The sequence below is a fragment of the Peromyscus californicus genome, unplaced genomic scaffold (assembly GCF_007827085.1).
Source record: "Peromyscus californicus insignis strain IS unplaced genomic scaffold, ASM782708v3 Scaffold_11__1_contigs__length_118956290, whole genome shotgun sequence".
Taxonomy (NCBI): Eukaryota; Metazoa; Chordata; class Mammalia; order Rodentia; family Cricetidae; genus Peromyscus; species Peromyscus californicus.
In genome coordinates this window covers 98,187,919-98,209,437 of record NW_026294402.1, presented here as the reverse complement: position 1 = coordinate 98,209,437, position 21,519 = coordinate 98,187,919, and the positions used below count along the sequence as shown (strand labels likewise).

Below are 21,519 nucleotides of genomic sequence, written 5' to 3'. Positions count from 1 at the left end.
AACCTGATGCTTTCAAATATGTATACATAAATCAAACTAATTGACATATCCCTTACCTCACATACCTGTTTTCATGGTGGGAACACTTGGGATCTAATCTTAGTGATACTCAAGAATACACATGGCGGTTAACTCTAGGCATCATGTTTTGTAAGAATCTCTTGAACTGATCCCCCGTCTTACTGGTCTTCCATGTCCTTTATCAACATCTCCCTAATGCTCCTTACCCAAGCCCCTGGTGACCCTCAATGTTCACCACATTGATATGCTGGGAGAGTGCTGTCCCCAGAGAGGGAAGGGAAGTTCTACATAGACACACCCCTCTACCCTTCCTTACATCCCTACATCATCCTAATACCATTCTGTATACTCAGAACTCCTGTAATCACCATTTCACCTTCCTGCTTCTGCATGTTCCGAGTTAGATTTTACAGTTTCACATGTGAGGTCATGTGGTATTTGTTTTCCTGCCTGGCTTATTTCACTTTCTGTTTTCCAGTTTCATCCACATTATCACAAGTACAGGATTACCTTCTGTTTTAAGGCACCATAGATTCTATTGTGTACACACCATGTTTTCTGTCCCCATTCCGGTTATCCTTAGAGAATGTGTTCGATTATATTGTAAAGGACCTAGTCTGTGTATATACCAGCCTTCTGAATTTCTTGAGGCCATCTTTATAGCTTTGTCAACCTTCAAAGTTGTTTTATACCTCACTAATTATTACATGCAATATTTCATATATGTCTTATGTACTTAAAAGTACAGTATTAGGCTGGAGCGATGGCTCAGTGGTTAAGAGCACTTACTGCTCTATCAGAGAACCAGAGTTCAGATCCCAGTATCCACATCAGGTGGCTCACAAAGGCCTGTGACATTGGCTCTAAAGGATCCAACATCCCTTCTATCCTCTGTGGGCCTGTGCATGTGTGCACCTACATGCACATAACTAAAGATCTTAAAAAAGAAAACGAAATGCAGTATAGTATTAATGAAGCTATCTAAGCCTTCCTTCCTTCCTTCCTGGTGTCCTACCTACTGAAGTTGATATCAGGAGATTTGTACTAGAATTACTCCCCCTGCTCCTGGATTTGTCTATGTGTGGTATGATGAATAAATATCTGGTTGCTGCCTCCTGCTCTTGGCACAGAGTCCCTAAAATGCTTTAAATTTTCTGGGTTAGGGAGTGTCAGGAACGTCTTCTTTTCTTTTGTTGGCCTTTGACCTTGGCCACTGACACAGATCTCTTAAAAGCTGCCCATTTCCTGAGTGATGCGGATGACTAGTGTGTCTGCCAGACAGCCCCCGAATTCCTTGGAATCTCTTTTGTGATAAGAGTGTATTTTTATCAAACGAAGCAGCCTTCGGTGGGTTTCTGGATAGTTTCAAGATCAGAGCCATTCACCAGGAGGACTAAGCTGTGACGGGATGCTGGGAACTTCCAGCCCTGACTCTGATACCCTGGAAGAGAGAGAGGCTGGAAACTGAGTTAATAACCAGTTAAGCCTTTGGGATGCCTACATGAAATTAATCCCTAAAGATGGAGTTCAGGGAGCTTCCATCTTATTGAATGAATTGAGATAGTTGGTGTACACACAGTGGGCATGGAAAGTCTACTTTACACAAGCACACTCCCTTTCCTTACTCTGCATATCACTTCCATTTGAGGCTTCCTGATTGTAGCCTTTGTGGTGAACTAGCAAATGCTAGGTTAACGTGCCTTCCTGAGCTCTGCAGGCATTTCTAGGAAGGTATCCGATTGGAGGAGAACGTTGTGGGAGCCCTTAGTTTTAGCTGGTGCCAGGGAATCCTGGAGATTGTGGTTGGCATTTGTAGTGGAAACAGCTGGTTGAGACTGGGTCCTTAGACCTGTAGACTCAGACACTGACTCCAAGCATTGTCAGGCTTCACTCGAACTGTAAGGCACTCAGTCGATATTCACAGAGAATCTGAGGGTTGTTGAAAATGGAAAACCACCCACACGTTGGCTCTTGAAGGTACTGTGGAAGTGAGGGGTAGAGTGGAATTTTTTTCCCTTTATCTTGTCACTTTTTGACTTGTCTATTTGGAGGGAATCTTAGTGGGTACCTATGGGTTCATAATTAGACTTTTTCGATGTTTTAGGTGTATCTTGCAACAATTTGCTACATTTTTTTGTTTATTCTAAGTTATTTAATTCCATTTGGTATTTGCTCCTATTTTCATTTACTAAAATTAATATATTTTATATATTCTATCACCATTATTTTGGGACAAACTTTCACATAGCCCAGGCTGGCCTTGAACTCACAATGTAACTGAGCCTGGCCTTGAACTCCAAATCTTCCTGTTTTTACTTCTCAAGTGCTGAAATTTCAGGCTTGTATCACCATGCTCAGCTTAATTTATTTCCTTTATTTTTCAGTACTGGGGACTGAATCTAGGTCTCCGCACATGTAAGGAAAGCATACTACCACTGAGTTATAATCCCAACTCTCTTTGCCATCATTAAAAATCTTTAAATAATGCTCTATAATGTACAGCCTCTATTATAATGTAATATATATATATTGCCTTCTGTTCCTGCTGTCTTTTGAACTGGTAAATTTTTTTCTACTTATTCCAATTTTTCCAGCTACTTGGTAGGTTACTTGCTTTGTGCCCATCCTTTAGAAGCTGCCCTTTCTATTTCAACACATATCATTTCTCAAATAACCTGGTCCCAGTGTATGGGGAATAGCTCCAGTGTGCTGTTAACCTGAGGGAAGACAGGCAGACATCTGAGGCTTGGACAGAGCTCAGTTTATTTAGGACTTGCTAACAGAAGTGTTTTCCTATACGGCAGCAAAACTATCTGGGTCCCTGCAGTTTGGGTCACCAACAGTGTGTATATTACCTAGGACTATCCTAGGTGGAATGTATCTACATCAGAGTCAGGCCCGTCCTGGTACTAGTGTCTGGCATACAGCCCCACATACCATTCTAATGGTTTCATCTGCTTAGAATTTGTGGGGAAACTATGCAGGAAAATCTAACCAGGGATGTTCTGGGGTGATCATGTTAGTGATGCTTCAGTAATGAAAAAGTGAGCCCTGCTCCCCAGCCCTCCCACACATACACTTTAAAACATCTCTAGTTGTTTAATGGCCTTGTTACTTTCAGTGCTCCGTAATGCAAAAACTTACATCCCTCCAGTGTCCTTATTTTTCCTGCACAAATTATTCATCTTTGAATAATGTCTCCTTGCATCTACCTATCTGTACACTATCTTCTCAGTGTCATTTTCCATCTGGAATCATTTTCCTTTTTTGGTAAAGTATATATTTTAGATTTCCTTAAGTAGATTTTTTTTTCACAGTAAACCTTACGGTACTTATCAATGAAACAAAGATAAAATATGCTCCTGTAAAATACACAGTTATAGTGTAACTCAAGTATGAGATTAGAGGTTAGGATGAAGCATTGAAATCACTTCTAAGCAGGGGGTGCAGAGGGGGCAATGAGAGAGAGAGAGAGAGAGAGAGAGAGAGAGAGAGAGAGAGAGAGAGAGAGAGCATGAGATGATGGGACGCTGTGAATGCATTCACAAAACACTCATCAGTCCTAGTGGGCTGGCTGGGGTTTAGGCATGAGTTGGTGCCAGATGGAGCTAGCTAGAAGGATGTGAAGAACCTTAAATACTGAACTCAAGTAGAGAATGAGGACAGCTTTCAAGCGGGAGGGGTTACAAGATTAGATGCATTATTTAGGGGTGAAATGTGTGACTACATGGAGAGTGTGGGGCAGTAGTTACTAGGGGAAGGCTGAGGAGCTGACCGAGGCAAAGCAAGGATAATGAAGAGAACATCTGAAATCTCCAATGGTACTTAGAAGGTAAAGCACAGAAGATTGAGAGGTGTGGTCCTGGGGACTCTGTTTACTGGACAATGAGCATAGGATGGGGTGTGTGTTTGTGTTTTGGGAGAGAAGGCCATCTCTGGTGGAAGAGAGAATAAATCTAGTTGGTAACAGAAGTTTTGCCCTGTGCTCAGGACAAATGGTGGACTGATTTTACAAGAGGCAGAAATGCCCCTATTGGAGATAACTGCTGAGAACTCAATGACATTTTCTCATGGCCATGGCTTCTAATATCTGAATTAGAAGAGAGATCACCACGTCAGGGCACAGAGGATGGCACTTCAGCGCAGTAATCAATGAACAGGTAGCTTTCAGTTGAAGTCTAGGGCAGAAATCAATGAACAGGTAGCTTTCAGTTGAAGTCTGGGGCAGAAATCAATGAACAGGTAGCTTGTAGTTGAAGTCTAGGGCAGTAATCAATGGACAGGTAGCTTTCAGTTGAAGTTTAGAGCAGTAATCAACGGACAGGTAGCTTTCAGTTGAAGTCTAGGGCAATAATCAATGGACAGGTAGCTTTCAGTTGAAGTCTAGGGCAGTAATCAATGGACAGGTAGCTTTCGGTTGAAGTCTAGGGCAGTAATCAATGGACAGGTAGCTTTCGGTTAAAGTCTAGGGCAGTAATCAATGGACAGGTAGCTTTCAGTTGAAGTCTAGGGCAGTAATCAATGAACAGGTAGCTTTCAGTTGAAGTCTAGGGCAGAAATCAATGAACAGGGAGCTTTCAGTTGAAGTCTAGGTCAGTAATCAATGGACAGGTAGCTTTCAGTTGAAGTCTGGGGCAGTAATCAATGGACAGGCAGCTTTCGGTTGAAGTTTAGGGCAAGGATTTGAAATGGAGTGCCACCTTCACCGCTGTTTCAAAATCATGGCTGTCATGGTTGCTCTGAGCAGTAAGAGGCAGGACCTCTTATTGTTTAGGGCAAGGATTTGAAATGGAGTGCCACCTTCACTGCTGTTTCAAAATCATGGCTGTCATGGTTGCTTTGAGCAGTAAGAGGCAGGACCTCTTATTGGTCTATTTTTGCCTTCGCAGTGATGTGACAGTGTGCCCCTGGGTGTCCAAGAATGTCTGGTACCACAGGAGAGAAAGGGATAGGAAAGTCAGAGACGTGGAGTAGAACGAAAGAAGAGGGAGAGGGGAAAACTCCTTCATTTAATTAAAAATGTATTTCCAGGGCTTATGCTTCCTCCCTGCTGTTTTTAGCTAGCAAGATCACCTCCCCTTAGACACCACATCCTGGCCTTTGAGCCCAGGGGAGGGCTTTCTGTTAGCTGCGTGAGTCATCACTGTGATTCAGTGGCTGACGGCTCAGTCACTTGCAATAATTGCAGTAGGCTCTGCTGAGAGCCAGAGGACAGTCTCCTGACCAGGGTGGCAGTGGCCATGTCCTCAAGTGTCGTAGTCTGTCAACCTGAGCAGTCATTCCCCTGCCTCCTGGTGCCAGTGAGGACCTCTCAAGCTGGTAGAGGATATCATCACAGTCGGGCTTCCCTTAGCAGAGGAAAGGGAGGTAACGGGGTGCAGGGAGACAACTCTTGTTCCATCCAGTGTTTTATTTGGATATCTGTCCCCTATCCAGCAGCATCATGATCTCTAACACAAGCTCTCTAGTCTCTCCCGTTGTCATGGTGGCTGACCCATGGTACTCCACTGTGTGTGGCTCTGATCTACTGCTATTAAACAGAAGATTGAAGGAGTGAGTCGAGGGAAAGTCTCAGGCAGAAGGGAATCACATCCTGCCTGGAAGGTAGGGTTGGGGTTGTTAAATTGCAGAATGAGGCCTGAAGGTTTTTGTTGCTATAGTCATAAATCACAGCGATGACATGCAATCCAGCCCTGCACTTGCAGGGGAACCATATCCGTTTCTGACAGCACCAACCTCCGGGTGGCATCAAGAAGGCATCACATGGGTGAGCACATTTAGAGATGCTCGGGATGTTCTGTTGGATTACGGTACTCTATTGTGCAGGTAAAGATAGTCAGAGTCTCAGAGAGACTTGGGGAAGCACCATGGGCTCCAAGCAGTTCCATGTTGGCCCCAGTTCAAATCCAGGTATAATTAGTAGCAAAATCTGTAGCCTGCTGCCTCAGGTGTGTTTCAGTGTCTCCTATCATTTCAGAGAACAGACGGTGGCTTCAATGAATAGTCTCACCCAGGTGCTCTCCCTTGATACAGACACCTTGCCTCTGTGCTTGCCCCCAAGTTCCTAGCCTGGCATCCCGACACGCTGTCTTCAGTAACACCTGAAGAAGAGACTTGCTCCAGTGTTTCAGCCAGCCCTGTCATAGTCTTCCTCTTAAACTGCTTTTTAAATGCCAACTAGGGCATTTATCAGTGATGTCTTAAAATTACTACAAGTTCTGGATGGGGTGGTGGGGCAGTTCAGGGGGTGGAGCGCTTGTTGTGGAAGCATGTGGACCTGAGTTCAGATCTTCAGCATTCATGTAAACAGGTGCTTGCAGTGGTGTGTGCCTATGATTCCAGCACTGGTTGGTGGAGACAGGAGGATTCCTGGAGCTTGCTGACCAGCTGGTCTTATCAAATCAGTGAGCTTCAGATTCAGTGAGAGACGATGTCTCAAAAAAATATGATGGAGAAGTTAGGCAGTGGTGGTGCGCTCGCCTTTAATCCCAGCACTCCAGAGGCAGATCTTTGAGTCTGAGTTTAAAGGCAGCCTGGTCTACAGAGCGAGTTCCAGGACAGTCAGGCTACACAGAGAAACCCTGTCTCAAACAAACAAACAAGCAAACAACAACAAAAACAGAGAACAATTGAGGAAGATATCTGGACGTCAACCTCTGGCCTTCATACACACATGTGCATACATGTATGCATACATGTGCACATGGTATACATGCATATGCACACATCTAAGTTTCTGGTTGTCCTTATCCCAGGAACAGAGATTGCACAGACAGGACGTCAGCTGTAGAAATATGGCCGTTTGTTCCTTTTCTTTCTTTAGTGATTTAAAATTTCTAATGGCTGCGGATGATCCAAATGCCAAGCCACCAGGAAACCAGTGTGGAAAGGTGCCTTGGTGGCAGGTTTCCTTGGTTCCTGAACTGGTTTCTGTGTTCTGCAAAGCTTGGAGAAGACAAAGCCTTTGATGAACATGGAGTGTTTTGTGGTTTCCAAGAGAGAATGTGCAGTAGCTCTCTTGAGTAAACAGAATTTACAGTAAGAAGGTGGGTGGCCCTTTATTATGGAGAGGAAATGTTCATACTCAAGAGCGCAGGACATTAATTGGCACTGAAGCTTTATACCATTCAGGTCTGTTGAGTGCTAGGCGCCACTTGAGTGTGAATCTTTTGAAATAGGACCTTTTGAATATGTTTTCTTCCATATCTTATAGATTGATACACTCAATTCACACTCCCTGAGATTTTATATCTCCAGTGCATTCATCTGGAGATGTTTGGAAGAAAAAATAAATAAATAAACGGCTTGTGTTTGTGTGGTTCATCTTTAACAGCATCATTGAATTTTATCCTTATAACAGCTCAAAAGCAAAACCACTTAGGAAGCAGAAGAGTTTCCATTAATCTCTTCATTCCTTTCCTTTTATTATTGCTTTGTGGCATGAAAGACACTGTAATCCTGCTTACAGGTGAGAAAACAGGAACAGATGAAGCCAGTTGCCCGAGGCAACAGAAGCAGCATTTGTTACTGTATAACTCCCGAAGTCCCAGGGCAGACCCCAAGGCTGTTGCAGCGAATGAGGAGGGGAAACTTGGCTGCACCCTGCACGGGGGCCTGTGCTCTGTCTGGACTCCGGGCTGCATCCTTACCCCTCACTACACCTCCCTAAACATGGGTGCCTCTTTCTGCATCTCTGATGCTCCAACTTAGGAACCCTCTGTATGGGAGAGGAAGACTCTGGGACTGGCAAATTCCTTCAACCCTTCAGAGTCTCACATCTTTAAAATGAAGTCAGGATGACCAACTGGCTAGTGCTGAGACTGTTTTATTTGAGCAAACCCCGTTAGAGAGCATTTCAGTATTTTCTCTTCTGCCCCGAGCCTCACCTGTTTTGAGAACAAGTGAAGACATTTAATGTGTTTGAGAAATCTTCAATGAAAAGATTTCTCTAAACACTTCTTCGATCTGAATGCTTAAGTGAATCCTGGGTTATTGGCTTAAAGTTAGGGCTATTTCATATGCTGGTAGAAGTAAGATGTGCTTTCATGATTTTATATGTGCATGCATTTTCTGACTGTGTCCCCTGAGAACAATGAGCTCGTACCAAGACCTTGATTTTAAATATCGTTTTCCAGCAAGGCAAATAGAGCTCTGGTAGAAATGGCTGTGTCTACAGCAGAGAGAGGGAAACACAAGCTGAGTCTAGAGTGCTGTGTAGGAACAGAAAGAAAGATGCTCAGAGAGAAGAAGGGCGGGGAAGGAAGGAAGGGAGAGAACGGACACGAACCTCACAGAGGTACAGAAGCTCCTCTCAAAGAACCCGCAGCGGACCACATGGCTGCAAAGTTAGCCACAGAAGTTCACATGAGAAGAAAATAAATATCCAGGGGACCATAACACTATAAATAAACGGAGAAAAGGAACAAGTTTTCCAAAGAATTTCCCTTCTTTTTTTTTTTAAAAAAAGATTTATATATCTTCGTGTGTGGGGGTATTTTGTCTGCATGTCTGTGCACCATGTGTGTGCCTCATGCACACAGAGGCCAGAAGATCCTCTGGAACTGGAGTTATAGACAGTTGTGAGCCACTGTGTGGGTGCTGGGATGCGAACCTGGGTCCTGGAAGAGCAACCAGTGTTCTTAGCCACTGAGCCATCTCTCTAGCCCCAGAATTACATTTCTTAAGTCTAACAGGGATAGGTAGATGGAGGAATAAAAGATCATCCTTAGGACACCGCAGTAAATTGCCACAGGCAAAGTCCCTTTGATGAATGCCCAAAAAGGGCAAAACATTGAAAAATGGTGTGTTTCTGGGGACTCAAGTGATCTCTCCCGAAGTAGTCATTATTATGGTGGTCATAACATATGCTGGAGATTATCTGATATGTCTCCCATCAGTAAGTAAAGCTTAATTTCCCTTGCAGGGTTTGCATTTGGTGCCACACTTTAAATTAGTGCTTGAAGACATTACCTCCACCATGTGACCTAGGTGAACTCAACCAGTAGTGAGTGACGCAGCTAGAATATGTTCACTGATAGAACGTAATGAGAACGGTCTCTCAACTCTAGGGTATGCTTGCCAGTCTTCACAAGTACAAATTTAAATATCCTGATGAACTTCTCAAAAGTACTAAGATCATGAACAAAGCCTGAGAAAATGTTAGGTTGAAGGAGACTCAGAGACTCCTAATGACTAAATGCAACATGCTGTCTTGAATTGGATCCAGGGTCAGAAAAGGGAACACCAGTGGGAAACATGAGGATATTTGAATGGCGTTTATAGTTTACTTAATATCATCATCGCAATGTTGATTTCTAGGTCTCTCTAACTGTACTGTGGCTATGTAGGAGCTTAGCAGTAGAAGAGAACTGAGTTAAGGGTATACTTAGGAACTCTGCAGCTCTTCCAGAAACCTGTATCATTTCCAGATAACAGGACTTCATGGTTCCTTTCTGAGGGATGCACTGGTGCACAGCTGAGTTTCCAGCACTTAGGAAGGTGAGGCAGGAGGATTGGTGCAAGTGGGAGGCCAGCCTGGACTCCAGAGAGAGTACCAGGCTAGTCAGGGCCATGTAGTGGCTTATCAAAAAAGCAGGGAGTGGGGGGCCCTAGGAATGGATCAGGGAGTAAATCAGGCACTTACCACACAGTCATGAGGAGCAGAATTCAGATCCCCAGAATCCACATAAAAGCTGAGTGGGCTTTGATACCTTGCTTGTAATCCTCATGCATATGAGGGAGAGACAGGGAATCCCAAAGCAAGTAGATGAACCCGTGAACTCTGGGTTCAGAGCCTCCTTACGTGAAGTAGAAAGGGGTTGTGGACGACACCTGATGTTAAAATGTCAGTCTCCACATGCCCATACATGCAGGCCCACAGGCACTTACTTACATGTAAGTGTCCCTACACATCTGAATATGTATACACACAGACATGCACCCCACAGGCAAACATGCTCATACATATAAATGTACACTATACACACAAGCAAAAGACTCCAAAAGAATATAAATATAAATAAAATTCTTTCCTACATTTTTTTGTTTCTCTGTTTCTCTAGCACTTTTCTTGTAGACCCACAGGGCCATAGTTCACTAACGCAGATCTTTGTGAGTAGGCATGCACTTTGAGATACGTGTTACCCAGTTATATAAATTCTACAGAGAAGGGTCTGTTTTTTCATACTGATTGTTTCCAAAGAATTATATTCTTATTTAATGGTGAACAAATGGACAGAAAATGAGAGAGAGAACTGTGCTGTTAATGAAATCTACTTACTAAAGAGTGCATTTAGCTTTATATATTTTCATTTGTTTTTGAAAGTATTCCTAAACTATGCCTTACTCTGGAGAAGGGTTAGGCTCATGGTAAGGGGTCTATAGGCACATAGGTTATCATTTTCCCAAAAATGCTTTAAGCTGTGGAACAGAATCCTCAGGGACTGTGTCTTAGAGAGATGTGGGCCATAGTTGATATGGTTGATTTCATCATAGATAAAATCAGACCTGGTATTTTCTTTCCCAGCCTTTCCTAAAAGTCCTTTCAAGGGCTTTGAAAGTTAAGATTGGAAGAAATGTGCCTGTGTTTGAGTTTCTGTCCAACGTTCTCCCAGGTTACAAGATCAACCTCTTAGGGAGTGATTACATTGGGCTGTGGATCCATGTTGCCTGAAAAGTTCGTGGCTCTTACTAGTCTTTTCAGGAAACATTGTAAGCAATAATTAAAGCATGTAATAGCTGTTTGTCTTGAGACAGTAGGAAAATACTCAGGATGACTCAGGAGCCAAAGAGTCTGGTTTGGCTGTGTTGGTTTTGTTTCCAGGAACATTAATATTTTTTAAAGATACTTCCGTGAAGATACTGTTTGCATGATATCATTATATTTTAATTTGATGATGCTAACACTGGAGAAAGTTTGAGGTTTCCTTTAAAGATCTTCTGTGCATTCAAAATATAAAGCATGGCCTTTGCAGGATCCTAGCATAGTTTTCTCAAATGACATTCCTGATGTAAATCAAGAGGGCATCTCAGCCTTTGAGTATGTTGGGAACATGTATGTCATATGGTTATATTATAAGGGAAGAAAGTGTCCAACCATACTGTACTCTCTAGTGGCTGCTACAGAGAGGAATTTCTACCAGGAGCTTAGATTCTGAGTTTTATTGAACACCCAGCACCTTCCAGGTCTTCAAAGAAACTGTTCACATTTGTTTATTCCTACAAGCTTCCCCTAAACCACAACTGACAAGTAAAAGTTGAATGTGCTTAATGTATACAATGTGATGTTTTGATATAAGAATAAATTGTGAATCAAGGCAATTAACATATCTGTCGCCTCATCTACTTACCATAGTGTGTGTGCTTATATTTAGAACACTCTAGGTCTACCATAGTAAGTTTCAAGTCTACAATATATTGTTACTAGTTGTGATTGATTGATCTTCATTGTCAGCCTGACTGGATTTGGAACTCCCTAGGAGACACACCTCTGGGTATGTCTGTGAAGGCATTTCCAGAGAAGTTTAAAACTGAAGAGGGAAGACCCATCCTCAACGTGGGTGATTCTAGACTGAAGGGGGGTAGGGGAATGTGAGCTGAGGACCAGCATTCATCTCTTTCTTCTTTCTGACTTGTAGACACAGTGTAACCACCCACCTCATACTCCCACCCACATGCCTTCTATGTCAAGATGGACTGTGTCCTCTCAAAACTGTGAGCCAGAATTAATCCTTCCCTTAAATACCTTAGGTATTTTGTCACAGCAGTGAATAAAGTAGCTAGTACATTAACAGTAGTTACCACACTGAACACTGAACACCAGGATGTATTCATTGTCTAATGGAACTTTTTTTTTTTTTTTTTTTTTTTTTTTGGTTTTTCGAGACAGGGTTTCTCTGTGTAGCTTTGCACCTTTCCTGGAACTTACTTGGTAGCCCAGGCTGGCCTCGAACTCACAGAGATCCGCCTGGCTCTGCCTCCCGAGTGCTGGGATTAAAGGCGTGCGCCACCACCGCCCGGCTCTAATGGAACTTTTTCATCCAAGTTCTCCATTTTTCCCACTGTTTCTGAGTTGAACTTCCTTAAAGTCCACAGAGTATACAGTTTCATTAAATAGTAGAATAGTAGTTATCTTTCTGTGTTTTTTCAGCTGCTATAGCACCCTCCAGATTCTCCCATGTTGCCACAAAGGCAGGAGTCCCTGCATGGTCAAGACTGGATAATACACTATCGTGAGTACTTTCCACATTCTCTTTTATCCACTCATCTATTGATGGACACAGGCTGTTTCCATATCTTGGTTACTGTGAATAGGGCTGCAGTGAATTCTTTGTTGAGTGCAGCTCTCTCTATGATGTCCTGATTGATTTCCTTTGGATAAATACCCACTAATGGGATCCTGGATCATATTCTATTTGTAGTTTTTGAGACATTCCATACTCTCTCCCATAATAGCTCTACCAATTTGCTTTCCCACCAACAGCATACAGCCTTACCTTTCCCCCATACCCTAACTAGTACTTACTTTTTTTTTTCTTTGCTAATAGTCTACCTAGTGTAAGGAGATGCCTCACCATGGATTTGATTAGCATTTCTCTAACAATTAATGATGTTGAGCACCTTTCCCAGACCTGTCAGCTGGGAAAGGTGCCCAACGTCTTGCCAGAAAAAAAGACTTTTTAAAGCTCTTTGCCCTTTGTGTGTGTGTGTGTGTGTGTGTGTGTGTGTGTGTGTGTAGGAGGGAATGTGCAAAGCACAGTGGGAGTATTGAGGTCAGAGGACAGCATCTGGGTATCAGTTCTTTTCTTCCTCTGTGAGTTCTGAGGATTGAACTCAAGTCATTGGGCATGCATGGCAAGCTCATTCACTGACCCCTAGCTTCTAAAAAAACATACTATTTTATGCTGAAAAATGGAGGAGCTATTCAGTGCAGTTGTGTTCTGAGTAGTCTCTCAAGTGGGGTGGAGTGAGTGTTACAGATGAGGGGACAAGTGGTGTGGTGGCACATCATCACTCTGGCAGAACCTGGACGGCAGTAGGACCGGGCCTTGCCTACAAATACCCTCTTCCTCTCAAGAACTCTTCAATGGCTTCCCTTCTCTCAGCTTACACACCCTTTATGATTTGAATCCAGTTTACTTCCCTTGACAACATTATCCCAACCCAGCTATACTGGGAGTGAGCTGATTGCTTTCATTCCCTCCCATGCCTTCTCCTCCACCTCTCTCTTCTCAGAATGCTTTAGTCCTGTCCCATCACCATCTCCTCCGGGAAGTCTTCCCTCAGTCTCTGTAGGTCTGAAGGAAGAAGTGTTGCTAGACGCTTCTTTAGTATCCACCCTGACACTCCCCTCATTAGCACAGGTATACTGTGTTATTTTTGACTGTTACTCTATACAATAATGATGTGTGCATGCGTGTGTGTGTGTGTGTGTGTGTGTGCGCGCGCACGTGCACACACGCCTATGTTTAGAGGTCAGGAGAAAGGTTTGTCTTGCTCTATCTCTAGCCCATAATCTGGTTCATGGCAGCAAGATGCTCAATAAATACTTATTGGTTAAATCAACAAACAGATAAATGTACAAATGAAGGAGCACATGAGCAGTATTGATCTGAACCAGGTGCTCACTTTCCACACCCCTTTCCAGATGTCTTTCATTGGGAAAACCACCATGGAACTCAAACTGCCATACAATCCATGTCTGCTGTGAAGTGCCAATCAGCTTTGTAGAGTCATTGTGTGCCATATGCAGCAAGACATTCTTTGACCGAGAAGACAGTCTAATAGAAACCTGGGGGGAGAGGAAGTCTCTGACATTCAACCAGGAGTTTAATGCTGGAAAGAAATAATAGTAACAAAAGCAGACTTAAAGTTCATGACCTAGGGGCTGGGGAGATGACTCAGTGGGTAGAGTGCTAGGGCAAGTGTGACACCCTGAGTCTGGGTCCCCAGAACCTGTGTGAAAACCCAGCTGTGGAGGTGCATGCCTACAGCCCCAGCAATGAGGGAACAGAGACAGGTAATCCCAGAGGCTTGCTAGCCAGCCAGAGTAGCCAAAAGTTGAACTTTAGATTCAGTGAAAGACCCTGTCTCAAAGAGATAACCAAAGTTGACCTCTGACCTCTATGTGTGTGTGTGTGTGTGTGTGTGTGTGTGTGTGTGTGCATGCGCGCATGCGCGCGTATGTGGCACAACTTATTACCTAATTTAATGAAGCATTGAGAAATATATCTTCCTTCTGATTATGTTTGGAGACCAATAGAACCATTACTGAACATTTTTAACCACAGCTTATCAAATGTGTGGTACCCTGTCACTTTAAGTAATTGAGGTTTCTTTGTTTAAACATTCCACCTCATCTCGGTATCCTAGTTACCTCATATTTCACTGGTCTCTGTCAGAAGCAGAGTGGGAAATAGAGATGAGAAACGGGCGTGGAGAATTGAGTGCCATAGTAAATGCCAACCAGAGTAAACCAGAGACTTGTCATATGTCTCCAGTTGGTCTGCACACGTTGAGTGATGGTTGGTGCACTTACTTGGTTGCTTTGAGATCAAAAGCAGAGGCTGACTTCTTCACTCCATGGCTTGATGAATGCTTCCAAGATGGCAGCAGAACAGTCCATCCCATCGGGGTCTCCTCTGGCTACTCGTTAGATGCCAGGGGCAGAAGAAGGTCTTCAGCTCTTCAGCCAGAGAGCCTTTGAACAACAGCCTTGGTTGCTAAGGAACAGCAGTGGCTTATTTTTGTGTAAACAATTGGTCTGCTGGGAATTGACATTACTGCTTCAGCCAGGCTGTCTCTCCATAAAGAGGTGGTATCAGCTTCTGTTTCTCATTATAACGGTGACATACTGACTCCAGTTCATCTCTTCCATCAAGAGTTATCTACGATGAGCCTTCATTAAGGCTGAGAACAGGGAATGGCATACCTGCCTTCCCATGAATAGTGATTTGATTCTGGAAAATTAAAAGGAATAAAATGAGGAAATCGGTCTTTACCCTTGCTTTAAAAAATTGCTGTCATCTGTTTGGGTGAAAATTGTTTCCTGGTCCCTTCATGACTCCCCTTTCTTACCAGGGTCATGATTCTCTTTGACAAATGTAGACATTCACCAATTTGCTTTGGAAGAATAAGAATTTAATTCCCAGAGCCTGGAAGACATGGAAAACGTTCTGGAAAGTCTAGACGTTATTAGTTGGAAAAACACTTTTAAGCTGTTTTTTTGAAATGCCCTTACCTAAGCCTGCTAGACAAGAACCAATTCAGTTTTTTTTTTTCTTTTTTCATGTTAAAGTACATTGGAACACAGCATTTCCACGAGCTCTGAAAATTCATTCAGTGTAGCAATTTAGGGCGACTTAATTAAAAAACAACTAGCAGTGTCATTAAGCTGGTGAGAAAATAGATTTAATTTCAGACTGGAGGCCTACCTCTAGGCTGCAGAGAGCTTTGATTCAGCATTTAGGTTTGTTTCCTTTTATACTTGGGCCAGAATTGAGCAGTGTAAGTAAATTTAACTAGGTAGATTTTTTTTTCAGAAAAAAATGAAAATTGAACCCAAGGAAATTAACCTTGATTTGAGCAGAATTGAGTAGATAAGTATGTCAAAAACAGGTCCAGACAAGAAGTTCCCACAGGCCAGAAAAATGACACGAGACTAGCAATCAAGAGGCCTGGGTCCCATCTTGGCTTCATCACAGACTATATGATTCTGAGGTAAGATAGAATGAATAATCCGTGTACTCCCAAGAGTATTTGGCTGGGAGTTAAGCACTGTTAAATACCATTAAGAATGTTAATGGGACTGGAAAGATGGCTCAGTGGTTGGGAGTGCTGACTGTTCTTCCAGAGGACCTGGGTTCAATTCCCAGCACCCCACATGGTGACTCACAAGTATCTGTAACTCAATCCCAGGGAACCTGACATTGTCTTCTGTGGTTACCAGGCATGTACATGGTTCAGAGATACACATTCAGACAAAACACTCATTCATACACATAACACTATTACTTATCAATGTAGACTGACGTTGGACTTGGCCAGCCATCTTAGTCAACTCAGTGAGTTCCAAGTCAGTGAGAGAGACTGTCTCATTCATAAATAGTAAGCCATGGATGACCCCTTAATAATGACAGTCAGGGTTGTTCTCCAGCTTCTACATGCACCTCTACATGTGTACACATGCATCACACACATGAACATATATGTACATGAATACATAGACACACACCATGTTAATGACAAGTCTTTATTGAAAGCATCCTTTTATGTCTACTTTTCTTTCAAATCAGACTTCTAGAGGCCTGATGTGACTCTGATTGACAGATCAAGCTTCTGGAGGCCTGATGTGATTCTGATTGACAGTTTCCATGACCTTCCCTTGCACCCGACTGCCTTAATCGGGAAACTACACACCAAACAGTCCGTCTTTTGGTGACCCCTGGACTGTTGTCATGGTAACCCAACTGCTTTAAGCAGTTCATGAAGGTCTTCAGGAAACTACCTCTGCTGTAGGAACTCAGTACCCTCAGAGGCTGGCAATGGCTGCTTTAGGAGGCCTTATTCCAGTCACAGCTTCTCTCACGTGCAACAGCTCTGCAGTACTGCCCTGACGAGCCCCAGCAACCTCCAGATGGCCTTGCCCACTACTGCCCCTGAGGCGCAGCCCTCATGGTAACCCAACTGCCTTAAACTTTAAGGCTGCTCTGGACCTTGTGGCAGTAGTCATGATATTAGGTCAAGAGAAGAGTGCTCCCCACAGTGACCCAGCAGATAGTTCATGATTGGCCAGTACGGGGCTGTGTCTACACATGGCTTGTGATTGGTTCTTACTCAAAGCTTGTGTCTGGTCTTTATGTGAGAGTTGTGAGTTCTCAAACTGGAAGCTGTGCTGTGATTGGTGCAAATTATAGTCTGACGATTACACGGCGTACCTGTAATAACCCCCTTTGGGTTCTAACTAGGCTGGTCCCTACACCTCAACTACTTAGTCTGTGAGGCGTCTCTCTTATTTACTACCCCTGAACATTTAGTGTTGCGGTGTTGGGTCCTAATAACGGCTTCCCCCAAATGGCCGTGTATATACTTCTGTCTTTATCATGGGTAGAATAGGCTGGGAGGGTTACATGAAATGCAGGCAAAAACCCAGGGCTTCCAACCCCGGGAGTAGCAGTAAGGAGGTGGCTGAAGAGTTCCAGAGACACACCAGGAGCTGAGTGTCCTGGTGCCCATAGCTGAAACACTAAGAGGAGACTCACAATTCCAGAGACACACCAGGAGCTGAGGGTCCTGGTGCCCGTAGTTGAAACATTAAGAGGAGACTCAGAATTCCAGAGTCGATGGGAGCTAGAGGACCAGGTGCTTAGGGCTCAGAGCTCTAACATTCGGGTGCATCCAAGAGTTAAGGACTCCAATACCCAAAGTTCTGAGCCGCAACACTAGGAGGCAAAATGACTGAAGAGCTCAAGAAAGTAACTAAGGGCAGAATCTGCAAGAAGCTCACAAGAGAGGTGTGAAGTGGGTGAGAATCAGCCCAGAAGCTGAACCGAGCAAGTGAATGAGAGGCTATGAAAAGCCAAGGAGGCCATAAGCTAGAAAAGCTGCCAGCCCTGGTCTCTAGAAGAGTTCAAAAGACAGGGCCAACCTAGAGTCCTTCCATGCTCCCCCCAGAGCTGTGTTTCTGGCTGCTGCATGTAGGTCCTTTAAGCCATGGACAGTAAGCTTGGCAAGCTTGGAGCCCTAAGCCTCTACTTCCCAGAGCCTAGAGCTAAAAGCCCCTGCATCTAGAAGCCCAGCCTCAGAACTTCACAGATGCACAGAGCTTCCCCTTGCTTATCCATGATTTCTATAGAATAGAGCCAAAGAACCCCCAGCCAGGCGTTTGTGAGGATTCCAAGCAAAGCCCTTGAATTTCTGTGGAGCAGGTGCATTCCAAAGCCCCTCCTAGGCCTAAAATTTAATTATCTCTTAATATCTGAGCTCAGCTGGCTTGAGGAAAGGCATTTGGCAAAAGGCAAAGAAAAGAAATTACTGTAACAGTTACTGAGTGCTTACCATGTATTCTAAGTGGTTTAAGTGCATTATTCCATTTAATCCTTCACAGCAGCCCTATGAGATCAGTACGGTAGTTATTGCTTCACTTTTATAAAGAGGAAGTCAAGGAAAGTTAATCAGCCTGCCACAGGTGAGCTCCATCTCTGGTTCGATTTCAGACTGATCAAAGGAGCTGTGAGGGAACTCTCTTTCATGTCATCCCCTCTGCTTTAATCCAGCCTCTCTGCCAATCGAGCGCGTGGCTTTCAAGCCATCCTGTTTGGCCCTGTGTGGAAGCTCCATGCTCATTGCGCTGTCTCCAGCTGGAATCCTGACAGTGTGTATAGCAAGACACCTTTCAGTGGATTCACAAAGAGTAAATCTCAGTGTCAACGTCAAAGGGAGCCTGCGGAGACTGCAGTAAGCAGTCAGCGCTGTGCTCCGTGATGGGATGGGATGTAAAAGGGAAGGATGTATGTATAAAGTCACACTTGTGGCACGTCTGTGAGACTCTGTGCCCGGAGAGGCAGGCGGCATCTGAAGAGCATTACCAAATGCATCAGACCTGGGTTTTTTTTTTGTGGCCTCTAACCCCAAAGGTGCTCAAAACCCGGTCTTAGTATTTAGTCAGGAGTGTGATTCCGTCGGTATTTTAAAAGTCAATCAAGCCTTTTATGGCTTTCCACTGTGGCTGAGAAACTGTAGCGAATGCAAAGAACTGTCTGAAAATAAATATTTTGGGGGGCACAGAGTTTATTGGAAATGTACTGTGTGTGTGTTAACAGATACATAAAGAGATGAGTGATATCAGGTACTGTGTTTAATGAGTAATATTAATAAAAATTGAAAGTGGGAATGTAACTCTAATTATGGGTATAGAGATTTGCACCTCAGCCTGCACAGTGTCACACACCTGTAATTCCTGTACTCAGGGCATGGAAGCAGGCAAATCAGTAGTTCAAACTAGCCTAGACTACATAGTGAACTCAGGCCAGCCTGGACCACAGAAGATCTTGTCTGAAAAATAAATTTATACCCCAGTTGTCTTCTAACTAAAACAATGTGCAACTCCAAAATCTTTTGGCTTGCTATTGATGTGATTTGAGCAAATTGATCCCTGAGCCTTGATTATTTTGTTTGTAAAATGGGATGCTGAATCCAAACTCTAAGGATACAGCCATGTAACTCATTCTGGACAGTGAAACAAAGGCCCAAGTCAACACCCATCATTTCCAGTGAAAAGCTCGTAGACACTCTGTGACTCACCACTTTGCCCTTCCTCTAGCACGAATGTTAAAAGGTCTTGTTAATAAAAACAAACCTGGAGCCAGGTATTGGGGTGAACGCTGAATGATCAGAGAAACAGAACAAGCCACAGCTTCCTCACTTCGCCAGTTCCTCAACTGATCCCGTTTCCTCAGACTGGATGCCTCTCAGCTGAACTGTGCTGCTCAAAAGCCTGAAAGCTTAACCAGGCTAGCTCCTGATCCTCATGCCTGATATACCTTTCTGCTTTCTGCCATCACTTCCTGGGATTAAAAGCGTGAGTCACCATGCCTGGCTGTTTCCAGTGTAGCTTTAAACTCACAGAGATCCAGATGGATCTCTGCCTCCCAAGTGATAGGATTAAAGGCGTGTGTGCCACCATTTTCTGGCCTCTATATCTAGTGGCTGTTCTTTTCTCTGACCCCAGATAAGTTTATTAGGGTGCACAATATTTTGGGGAACACAATATCACCACACCTTCCTTTTGTGCCCCCGTGTGATGGCAGAAGCACAGCCCAGCCTTAACCAGCCTTCGGTAGCCGTGGTGCCCAGAGCCTCTGCTAACTGATAACTGCATGGGGAAACACAGTGAGAAAGAAACACATCATGTTGCAGTCATAGCTTCAGCTGTGACTGCAACACTCTCCTGCCGTGCTCTGCGTAGAATGCATGTCACTGCCACTAATGTCACTTAACCTCCTAAGGGTGTTGGGGTTCTTGAAGTGTTATCTTACTGCTACCTGCTCTGTACTGGAGTTGGTTTGGGGCTCCACCTTTCCAGCAGATACTGACCTCAAACCAATCGTAACTCACTCACTCTTACCTTTCTCACCAAGCATTTTATCCAGCTTACAGACAAAGAACAGGACTGACTTTTCCACCCACTCCTGTCTTCCAAATTCAGTTTAACTGATGAACTGTTGGTCAAGATAGTTTCTGGGTAGATCAGACCAATGTTAGGAATAATGCTTGATTATGACCAAAGGCAAACTTCCATGTACACACACCTGTACATGAACCTGTAGCTTCAACAACAAAATTATACCTTCATCTTTAAAAGTAAATTCTTGCTTAGGTTTTGAGTTCTTACTCCTTTCGACAAGCCTTTCTCACAGAAAATTTGGCTTATTTTAGCCCATGTGACCACAGAACTACGCTTGAGCACCATGCAAGAAACAGCACTCAGAGTAAAAACAATTTTTTTAGAACTTTGGGACGACAGCTCCTCTTGGATGCTGCATGAGGCGAAGATGTGTTAAACTGTACTCTAAAGAGAATACTAGCATTCTGCTCATTAGTCACGGGCTCTGATGATGGTCTGAGTCATTAGAGTGAGGATCTCCTGTATCCTGTTGAATGTCACTCTTGAGGTGTGTAAGTCCGGAAGAATGTTCTAGAAGAATGGTCAGCTTACCATGACCCTGTTGGAATGCTGGTGGGTACCAGTGCTGGAGACTGAGATGGCCATTTTTAGTCTCCCTAGACTGAAAAGAGTAACTCATCTTTATAGAGCAAAGCTTGCCAGCCAAAGTCAAGTACTGAACCAGTCGTGTGTTATTTAGTTTTCTGTCACCTTGACACGGGCTAGAGTCATCCGAGAAGGAACCTCATGTGATAAAATGTCCCCATCAGATTGGCCTGTATGCAAGCCTGTGGGGCATTTTTATTTTTTATTTTTTTTTATTTTTTATTTTTTTATTTTTTTTTTTTTGAGACAGGGTTTCTCTGTGTAGCTTTGTGCCTTTTCCTGGATCTTGCTCTGTAGACCAGGCTGGCCTCGAACTCACAGAGATCCGCCTGCCTCTGCCTCCCGAGTGCTGGGATTAAAGGCGTGCGCCACCACCGCCCGGCTATGTGGGGCATTTTTAGATTAATGATTCATGTGGCAGGGTCTAGCCAGCTGCTAACTAATTAAGACTGGTAACAAAGTGACTCACGGCAGCTTAGCCTTTAACTATGTTCATCCGGCTGAAGATATTCCACCAGGCTCCCCAGTGGGAAAGGAAACATTGTATCCATCAGCTCTCCAGACCCTTACTTCACGTATACATTGTTTCTGATCGCATCCTCACCATGTCCCCTGGGTAAGGAAGTGGGTGGGATACTCAGCATGTCGCTTGTGCTCCCTTAGACAGTGATGAATACAAGTTTTTACTGACAAATCCCACAGCTCTCTGCCTGTAAACTAGTTTTTAATTT

At 43.8% G+C, this 21,519-nt stretch overlaps 1 protein-coding gene across 14 annotated transcripts in view; it reads left to right on the top strand.

Moving 5' to 3' along the window:
• Tmem108 (transmembrane protein 108) overlaps window positions 1–21,519 on the top strand; it is a 277,796-nt gene that overhangs the window by 84,222 nt on the left and 172,055 nt on the right. For 5 of the 14 annotated variants that reach the window (XM_052718676.1, XM_052718686.1, XM_052718658.1 and 2 more), the window contains one exon: window positions 12,170–12,251. The exons of 8 other annotated variants lie outside the window; for them this stretch is intronic. The gene's annotated coding sequence lies outside the window, so the exon portion shown is untranslated. Of the gene's footprint in view, window positions 1–12,169; window positions 12,252–21,519 lie in introns of those variants that run through there. One more of the 14 variants, XM_052718737.1, reaches the window with a different exon arrangement.